General features: G+C 30.0%; 1 protein-coding gene across 5 annotated transcripts in view; it reads left to right on the top strand.

Annotated features, from left to right (window-relative positions):
- Positions 1–327: 327 nt before the first annotated feature.
- The window catches only part of Gw (trinucleotide repeat containing adaptor protein gawky), a 54,468-nt gene continuing 46,798 nt past the window's right edge, over positions 328–7,997 (top strand). For all 5 annotated transcript variants that reach the window (XM_076799107.1, XM_076799106.1, XM_076799108.1 and 2 more), the window contains exon 1: positions 328–484. The gene's annotated coding sequence lies outside the window, so the exon portion shown is untranslated. The remainder of the gene's footprint in view (positions 485–7,997) is intronic.

The raw sequence follows: 7,997 nt of genomic DNA, 5'->3' as shown, positions 1-7,997 counted from the left end.
ATTTTCAAAAGTATTGTCATTAAATACGTTTAATTATCTATCACGTATTTACATTATCCTATTACAAATACAGTAATAAGAAATTTTTAGATAACGTTACATACGAATTTATGTACTTACTATGTCATGTTAAATTTTTTTCGAATTGAAAAATCATATGTAATACTTATATGTTAAAAATAAATTATATTTCAAAATATTTAAATAAGAATAAAAGTAACACCATCAAATATTTTTCTTTATTCTTTATGTACCTACTTACCTTTGACTTTATCTAAAAAATGTGAAAGGGTCTTTTTGCACGTATAACTGTGAATTGGGTTTCGATGAGCGCATCAGCAGCACTGTGCCCTCCAAATCTGGGGGAGTAGCGCCGCTCGCGGGAATAGCCCACCAGCGGAGCGGTACTCGCTCTGCCCGTTCTGTGCGCCAACGAAATATCTTCGTCTAGACTGAAATATTTTCCGGGCACCGAACCTACAAAGTAAGTTTTCAATTTCTCTTCTTTCACCGTAGTGCACCGTTTATATTTTGGCTATTAATGTTTTCAAACCTTTCGGAAAAGTGTTCATTTGTTTCTGATTTCTTAGTTCCTTAGATTTTACGTTTTACAATCTGTTATACATGTATATATATACATATACATATATATATAGAACATATGTATGTGTATGCATATATATCTATATATATGCATATATATAGACATATATATGTGTATGCATATATATGTGCATATATATATATATATACATATACACGTATGCATATAACAGGTATATATACATATACGGGTACGTATGTGATGTGTATACATGTGTGCCTATGTGTGTGCAAGTAGACTTTTGTGCGTGTACATACATCTACGTATAATTTATATACACATACACGCATATAATATATATGTATAAAAATACGCATACATATAATTAGGTATCTATCTATATATCTGTATATCTATCGTCCAAATTGTATTGCTGTACTTTACACCTTCTACATATTGCTATATACATATATACAGATAAATACGTGGATTGTACATTTAGATACACGTATTGTGTACAAATACACGTAATATGAAAATATAAAGTCTCTAAGCAGTGTGTACGATACGTTTCTATATACATACACCGATATATACATTAATATTTTATATGTATGTAATATACAGACTAGAAAAATTGTCTTTAATTGTATTTGCATAGACGTTTAGTTGGAGGACACACACACACAACATGTATGTAGGAGATAGTATACGTATATATTTCTGTGCAAACATTATTTTCGAAAGTACAAATTATATCTTTTTGTTCCACTTGATACCATCATTCGCATTGTTATTATCATTTGCCATTTTTTATGCACAGGTTTGTTCAGTAACATGTTTTTGTGCTATTGTTATATTTCGAAGTAAAATTACTGAAATATTTGTGAGTTTATTACAAAAATGATTGGCATTAATTGAAAGGATTTACATTTTCATGTTTTGTGTGTGTTTACGATAGTTGGATAAAATATATCGCTTTATGCCAACTCCAAATTTCTTATATCCACCAACATATACAATTTATCGGTAGATTTGAATACAGATTATTACTTCAGAAAAAATAGGTCATCTTCATGGGTAAATCAAATTCAATGCAATCTTCCCAAATATTTACTAGTTCATTTGCTTGCATTCATTATTATTCAGCAATATTTTATAACAGAACATTTAATACAGAAAAAAGTGTTGTATTCGTTAATAAGCATTTATAACAATGACAATATTGCACGATAATTAAATGTTTTATATGAATGAACAAAATTTTAACGTGATTCCTTAATAACGCAAGAAAATTGTTTGTCGCATAAGTTCGGTTAAATTTACATGTGCACAATATCTAAAAACTTGATTTGTTTTATTCACTTTGATACTAAAAATATGCATATTGTTTTATTCACTTTGATACTAAAAATATGCATATTGTTTCTTGTTTCTTCATAGGAAATTTCATATTCTATTTTTTATAAATGGTACTATAATAGCAAGACTCGTAAGAAATCTTACGACATTAAAAAACTGCGTACACCCTTATTCCATAATAATGGTTTCAAAACTTATTCAAATAATTATGTATTATCTTTTTAGAGAAAAGAGTAATCAAATTGTCAAAGAAAAATCAATAATTACTTTGTCTTTTAATTTGTTCTGCATTTGTTCTGCTAATCAGCTATGATTAGCATTGCATTCATTGTAGACGTAGACAGCTTGAAATATCTTGGAAATTTACGCTGTATGTAAAGAAGTTCAACATGACTATACATGTTTTTAGCTCTATATAGTAGAGGTTAAGATTTTAATAGGGTAGATTACTGTTTGAATTCTTATTGAATACAAATACTATGCTATATAATATACTATATTTAATGTAGTCTCATGTAATTTCAGGAAACTATATATTTCTATTTGTAGAATTTATACGCAGCGTTACGGATTGTAATAGTAAAATGTATTAAATGAAACTCATAGTTCATTTTATGAAATTGACAACACTATTCATATTTTCAGAAGCATTGCAGATCAAAATAATTTTCAATCAATTAGGATGATTACAAAACAATGCTGTTACTTGAAAGACTAGCATATTGTAAAGTTAGAACAGATTTTTTTTCAATAGTTCCAAAGTGTTGTATGTTATATGTAACAATCCTTTTTGTACCACAAAACTAAATACCTTAGTTTTTCAATTATTTACCTAAGTTTTTCATTATGACAATGCTGCTAGAGACCCAATATGATAAACTTATATGCAATTGTAATATTTATAAAAAACTCATTATAGTATACCAATTATAAAAATTTTATTTTATTAGTTGCATAAGATGTAAATGATATTGAAAACAAAACAATATGTAAACAAAGTAGTGCACTAAAGAATCAAATGCTCAAATAATAGATGGAAATACAAGTTTCCTGCTTGTTCTACCGATTTGTAATGCTATACATCTTATACGTAATGTGATAAGAATTACTTCTACTAGTACAATTGTGTAAACGTTGTGGTTTTTATGTAAACTTATTAATATCGGTTTTGGTTCTTAAGACAGACACAAAGAACCTTTATTTCAAGTAATTGTTTGAAGAACTGAAATTTACAGCTAATATCTGTTCGATTACTCTTTCTCAGTTCTATATATCAATTCTTATGGTTATTAAATTGATTCTCTTATCAAATTTCCCATAGTTAATATCTCAAATTGTTATAACTGTATTTTATTGTATACGTACATATGCTTTATAAAATAGTTATAAATACAGGAGAAATATCTACACAGGGTATAAACAAACTAATGATCATCCATTCAGGTGGTGAATTTAGACCTTTGAATTGCTGGACATTTGTAAAAGAAACATGTTGCAAATTTGTTTAGAACAAAGAAAATTGTTGTTATACATTGTTTACATCAATACCTTCTACTCATCGGAAAGAGAAAAAATTTGAAAGGAACCATATGTCACAAACAAATAGTTATAGAGGTATAACGTATATGTATAACTCTGGACAGTTGAATTTTTTAAAAACTTTATGAGCTTATAGTTCAATAACTATTTGTTTACGACATATGGTTCCCTTAAAATTTTTTTCTTCTCGATGAGTGGAAGATGCTGATATAAACAATTCTCCTTCAATAATTTTATATTGTATATTTGATTCAGTAGAATCTTAATCACTTACAAATATCTTAAATATTTATTTTCACGCATCTCTGTAATGTTTAGCCTCTTGTGATACCCGACTCCATGTCGGGTTCACAAATCTCAATTATTACATATTAAATTCTTTTTACTTTATCTGACATTTTCTCATGTAAAATCATATTAAAATTTTAGTTCAGTATATGAATATTTCTAGTATCATGGAATATTAAGAGGGTGTTGCAGAAAATATATAATTATGTTCAATATGTTATCAATATACATTCTAACCCTTAACGCTCCGTTGGCTGCACTATGGAGACATTTAACATTTGTTAATTAATGCTCCAGTTAGTTTTTAAACAAATGTTAGATGTCTCCATAGCAGAGCCAACGGGGCATTAAGCGTTAGAATATATGTATATTGTTAACATATTGAATATAACTATTATTATCGATAGGCATTGTGATTGAAATACATTCATTGTGATTACATACATTCAAAACCTAAAACTACCATGAAGTAGAATTTATATTATATAAACCACTATATTGTATCCCAGTGCATAATATTCATGATAAGTTGTTCGAACAAGTTCTGAGAATTCTTTAACTGCTGCAAGTTTATCATCAGCTTTTTAGTACCTATCTGTTGCAGTAACACAATGAAAATGTAAAGGTGTCAAAATAAATAAATCACAAATAATTCATATAATTGCTGAATCATGGAACACGTAACTATTGAAAACATAATTTGTACAACTGAAGGAAACTTAATATAGTATTCTTTTTTTGCTTTTTACCTTTTACTTCCTAAACAATACTAGTATTGAAATGAAAGACATTGGTTTTATAAAACTTATTGTTAACCTAAACAATGATTATCGTGTGAATGTTCTCTGTTGCATTGAAGCAAGATTATAACAATCTTAATACCGTGTAATATAGTTCCAGGCCCCACAACAATACTGACGCTTTAAGATGTTGTGTTAATTTTATATAGTATTTAGATTATGAAAGATATTGAACATTCAATTCACAACTAGAAACTGTTGATCAGAAATAGAGAGGAAATTGCATTTACTTAGGAAATGTATTAAAAATTAAAGAACGATAATTAGATGACATAGAATACATTAACTTCATAAAACATCAATTATGTATTTTGTTTATTTGAATACAATGTTATAATATTCGTTTCATAGTGATATAGAAGTTTCTTGAGAATTGGATTGCTAGGACTGTTTAAGCCTACGTATCGTATACATTGAGAGGAGCAACTCGTATCTAAAAATAAGTCCATATTTGGACATTCTTTTATATGTAGAAACTTTCGGTGTTATGTAGAAACTTTTTTTATGTAAAAACTTTCTTTCCGTGTTTTTCTAAAATCTTCAGTGTATGTTATTGTAAATTTTCTAAATTAGGAAAGATGTTTTTTGTTTAAAAATAAAGTACTTATCACAAACGAAATATAAAGTAGCGTCCGTTGAATCTGTACACAATAAAAAAAAAAAAAGAAACAAAAATCAAACGGTTTCGTAGATGTAAAATAACAATAAAATAAAAATAAAATTGCGCAGTTGTTGAAACTTATTTCACGAAGAAAATGCAAAATTGACTGAATGGTGGAACTTCAACATGTTAGAGACAGATCCTCATGGGCCCACGATCGTTAGGTATATGGCAGATTTCAAAGCGGTCGTAAAAATGTCAAGTATGAAGTTTAGAAAGGCGTCACGTCGCGCTGTGCCGTGCCGCGCCGCGCGCCGTGCGCCGCTCGTCGAAATCGAGCTCGAGAGTTGATGACATCGAACAAGTCTCGCAACATCAATCGATACCGATTCTTCCAAAGTTTTCCACTGTTTTCTCTGTTTCGAGGTTGAATTCGAATTGTCAACGAAATTGTTTTTAAAAAAAGCATAAATTTTCGTCTTCGTCCAAATACATTGATTGAATTTGATAATATCATTACTAGGTGGATTGAGGTTAGTCAGTGTGGTATGCATTCATATGCGGGGTATTGCGTTTAACTGGAAACAGTCGAATGCCTCGACCGAAACGAAGGGTCAAATTAACTTTTTTTTTATAATATACATAGCTCTGAGGTGAAGACTGCGATCTACTACGTATCATTTTATGCAGTAGAATGTTGTAAATTAGATTCGAAGTAATCAGATTAACAAACTTTATCGAATACAAGGACTGAAAAGGTTCTGAAAATATAATTTTCAAACTGTTATGCACCTACATGCAGTGGTGAACAAAGTATTCGTACACCTTTTAAAAACGATTAACTTTTTTAAAAATTGGACCAAACGACTTGAGTTTTTTTGAGATGTTAGAAGGATTAGTTTAATAGGTAATATGTAAATAATTTTTATTAAACATTGCTATTGATCGGAATTTGCGAAGAAAAATGTAAAGGTCACGATTTTTAACTTTTTTTATGTGTGCCTGTAATGAAAATTTAAAACATGCCTTTCGTATATTTAAGTGCACATTATATACATACGCATCATACAAATTTATTTATTGTAATAATTTTTTAAATAATAAATATATATTTAATAATGAATATGTAAATAAAGGGTATAGTAGAATAAGATTGAAAATGCTACTGGATCGTTTGATAGGATATCACGAAAAACTACGTTGTGTAAAATTTTAAACCTGTACAATCTCGATCGGGAGGGTAGTTATGGGATAAAATGAAAATTCCAAGTAGGTATACTGCAATTAATTCAGATTTTTAAGTATAATATCCTGGTTGTAAAAAATCAGAAACCTTAAAAAAAAATCTGCATTCAGATTCTGAAGAATCTTTCTTATCGAGTGCCTTTTGCTGCTAGTTTCGCTCACGCGTGAAATTCGATTTTTGGCAACAAATCGTTTTTGTTAATGAAATTTTAAGGTAGTTTGCATACCCAAAGGATACTGTATACCCAGCGTCAAAAAATTATGATCTACATGTAAAAGTTACGTCGTTAACACTACATTTACGACCCGTTAAAATGACGGATTCTAATATTTTTAATTTACAATTATTAAGATTCTAAACATACATCCATGAGGAATTATTAGAAAAATTTATTTCTTTGGGTATATGTTATTTAAAAAAAAATGGCTAAAACTTTGGACAGCACATTCTTATTATTTTTATAAAGTAATATAATATAGTCACTCTTAGTGCTCCGTAAAACTAGTGTTAATGAGTATACAGGATTTCAAAGAGAAGGTATAGTTGAAGTGGGTTGGGGATAATGTGGCGAGGGGATGGATAGGGTTCGACCATACATGCAAAAATCCATGATAAAGTTGAAAATCCTGGTCGGTTTATGATCATTTATTAAATAACCCAGATCTACAAGAATATGATTACTTAACTTCTAATTGGTACAATTTGCGATTTTTTACTGTCTGAGTAAACTTTAGCAATTGAGTGAGCAATTGAATGACGATGTGGTTTGGTTTAAACTATAAGCATATGAGAAAATTAAAAATTCGGTGTAATAGTGTACGCGGCTTTTCGAAAACGACTTTCAGCACGAGCCAGTTTGCGCAGACTAGTAGAAATCCAAATAAAAATAATAAAGAAATTGTTTAATTATGACCCCCAACATTAAAAACAATAATTATCAATTTGATTCAATAGACGAAGGTAATGTACAATACAAAATTTTATTGAGTTAACGTGTGTTAGCTAAAGCGATGGATTACGAAAATTTTCATTCGTTTATAGTTCATACCAAACGTATCCCACTCAACTGCTAAAGTTTTCTCAAACAGTGAAAAACCACAAATTGTATCAATTAGAAGTTAAGTAATCATATTATTGTATATCTGGGTTATTTAATTAATGATCATAATATATAACGCAACGAAACATTAAGTTTTGAGTCTACACTTCTTTCGCACTTTATGCCATCATTTCCCAAGGGAACGTATGCCATCATTTCTAGTGTTGCCAGATGAAAGGAAAAAGTCTCTCTCCGCCAGTATCAGATTAGTCACGTGACATTTTGATACATGCACGGCAGAGACATTACGTGTCACGTGACTGGGCCGCGGCGGAAGCGTGGGGAATAGCGCGGTAGAAGGAGAAGTTAGAGTGGGGACACAAGTCTTGATCTGGCGACACTGTTCACCATTTTTTCGTGATGTTCATTGAGCAATGAATTTTCCCAATAATTTATAACGATATTAAATCTTGTGGCTACCGCATACATGGTATAAGAACGGCTGGTATAGCCGCTCGGCCACTGCTCGTACCGCTCGTCTAGTGTCCAAGACGGTATATTACGCTGCAGCGTTCACT

This window comes from Halictus rubicundus, chromosome 13, assembly GCF_050948215.1.
Source record: "Halictus rubicundus isolate RS-2024b chromosome 13, iyHalRubi1_principal, whole genome shotgun sequence".
NCBI lineage: Eukaryota > Metazoa > Arthropoda > Insecta > Hymenoptera > Halictidae > Halictus > Halictus rubicundus.
The sequence above is the reverse complement of the archived record's forward strand: the minus strand, read 5'-3'. Positions and strand labels throughout refer to the sequence as shown.